This window comes from Limulus polyphemus, unplaced genomic scaffold (assembly GCF_000517525.1).
Source record: "Limulus polyphemus unplaced genomic scaffold, Limulus_polyphemus-2.1.2 Scaffold1258, whole genome shotgun sequence".
Classification (NCBI taxonomy): Eukaryota; Metazoa; Arthropoda; class Merostomata; order Xiphosura; family Limulidae; genus Limulus; species Limulus polyphemus.
In genome coordinates, this window is record NW_013666868.1 from 255,245 (window position 1) to 258,103 (window position 2,859).

Below are 2,859 nucleotides of genomic sequence, written 5' to 3' on the forward strand. Positions count from 1 at the left end.
AATATAAAAAACAGCTAAAAGTTGATATAAAAATAAAAATATTTAATTTCAAAGACTCTCAAGGTGGTCAGTAGATTATACAGAGCCTCCACAGATTGATTTCCCTTTGATAACATCATTCAAATGACTTTCGTCACTTCGAGCAGTTTATTTTGTATTTTCTTGGCCTAGCAAAGCTCTTCGTAACTCTGAAGTTTTCTCCCTTCTTACACTAGTGATAGTCATCTTTTCTAAAAATGAAAGATCAGTTAGTATTACAACGTGTTGCCTGGACTTGAAAACTACGTATCTATCATATCACGATTCTTCACTTGTGTTCTGTTTAGATGCTAGTCAGGGAATCTGCTAATCGTTTCTCGCCATCTACTTGACACAGATGTTTTCATGTTATTCATAACTGTATGTTTTGTAGCGGTAACTGTAGCATCATTGTTGGAGAATTCACTTATTTGACATTTCCCGTTGACTGGGAGGTCTTGGGTGAACTCTTAAAAGTTTAGAGTAATCCATAAACTTGGTAAGTCAGTGAATTGCTCAATCAATTTTTAAGTCTGTTTAGACCCATATTTAATTTTGATGGTGTTTTATTTCCTGTCATACATCCAATGGGCACAAAAGGACTTCATAGACTTCTTTTCTTTTTTAGGTCTCCGCACATAGGACTTGTGATTTCAAGTTGATGGTCATAGTTGAGGAAAAGGCTCCCAGTCTGCCAAAGAAAAAAACAAAAAGTGTATCGACAGTTGGTGTGCCTCCTTCAATATCTCATCCTTCAATGGAAAAGTGATTTACAAATTGGAACTGGGAGGAAGCAGTAGATGTCCATTGGCATACGAGCTGGAAGAATATTTCTCAGTAACGTCTCCGCCTTCACACATGGCAAAAGCACAAAGCCGAAAAATTGGCTGGTTACTGATCAATACAAAAATTTGCAATCTAATTGTGCTTTACAAACAGACAAAAGCAATGAGTTCAGCACTGGCCGCCATATTCTGTGAGAGGCTGAAAATTGAAGCTTCAGCATAAGTTGATGATTGGTGGTTCTTACAATCCAACTATACACTGATTTTTTTTTTCACGTTGCTAACGTATAGCTGAATATAAAAAGTTAAAATACACAATATAAAACAAAACTTATTTTTGCTGCATCAGTTTAAACAGACTTCTATACCACTGGAGTTAATCAAACTTAATGCTTGTTGCCACTTACATGATTACTGACAAGTCTGGGTTATGTGCTATTCTCCCTCTGGGCCTAGTACCTGGTTCTAATTCATGTTGCTGCATAAAAAATACCGATTATTGACTCCTGTATGACAAGAGCTCTGTTCCATTTTACCTCTTAAACAGCTACAAGTGTGACAAGAATAGGAAAACAGAGAATAAACTATGTTATACTCTACACATTTTGTTCTACACTAGCTTGAGATAATATTCATCATAACAGCTGAAGAAATTCCTAAATTGTCAAAGTTTGAAAAATATTATATCTTTACTTTGTTCACTTCTTTATATCACACTCTGCAACTTACAAAATCTGCTGTTACAGGATGATTTTGCCACATACAGACAAAGTGGTTCCATTCATATCTATCTATCTATCAGGTAGTTATTTTGATGAAACAAATTTCTAAGGAAATAATTAATCATCAGGGATGCTCGAAGATTAAGCAATCTTCCTTCGCCCCTATCGCGTTATTGGTGAATTTAGGTCATGTGGATTAATGTTCTTAGAGGCCAATTATGAATTATTGGGAAAAGTTAAGGTTTTAAATAAAAAAGTAAAAATCTAAAGGAGGCGTGAAGGCAGTAGAAATGAAGGTAAGGTAAGTCTCGGGCACGTAGTGGTGAAGGAGACGAAGAGAAATCAACTCAGACAAACCATCATAACAAACGGACCTTGGCAGGGATCAATAAATCCAAATGCCGTGGCTGGGTTCCACTACTGTGACAAAATCAATATACGCAGTATTTCTTTCCTTTAATTCATTATCTTGTACTTGGTGCTTTGATCAACTTGTGATTTTGGACTAATGTTATATTAATAAATATTGAACTGATACATGTATGCCCATTTGTATGTGCTTGTCACGTACACAAAAATGGTTAGTTGTTTGGAGATGTAGGAAAAGTTTGAGAACAGCACCGATGAATCATGCTTTCACCACCAGACTTAAGTTTCGTTTCACTATTTTCCATTCCATACCACCATCATTAAAAGTATTACACATCCTCAAAATAACAAAAACAAACCATAAACACAAAATAAGCATTGGGACCTGCTTAGAAAATAAAACAGTAAATAAATACTGCTACTCTGTACTTCTTTCTAGCAGGAGTCATAAACAGTATAAAATGTAATCATGGAAGGTGTAAACACTATTCTACTGTGTTCTCTCTCTCTCTATGTTCTCTTCTTTGTTTCTTCACTGCACAGGTAGAGCAGTATTTCCCTATGCAGGGTTATTCCTTCATCAATTTAATCTTCACTGCATATTCATCATGTCACCCATGTATGGGTTTGCTCCTTATCTTTTTCAAAGCACAATTATAGTTAAGTCATATGTTATATCTAGTCAGAATTAAAAGTTTTCATTGCATAACTCCTAATATATTGTAATGTATTCTTCTGTGCTTTCACTCATGGATCATTAGAACTACACCTATATACACTGAGTGATCACAAGTAAATAGACACCTAATTTTTCGTCAATTAACTGATTTATGCTAACTAATTTGTGTTCACAGAGCACTACATATATGAAATGGTCCGCACACTAATTATCTTGTGCTACAACATGCCTAGAACTCAAGGTTCTCTCGAATTGTCAGATTTTGTTAGAGGAAGGATAGTTGGTC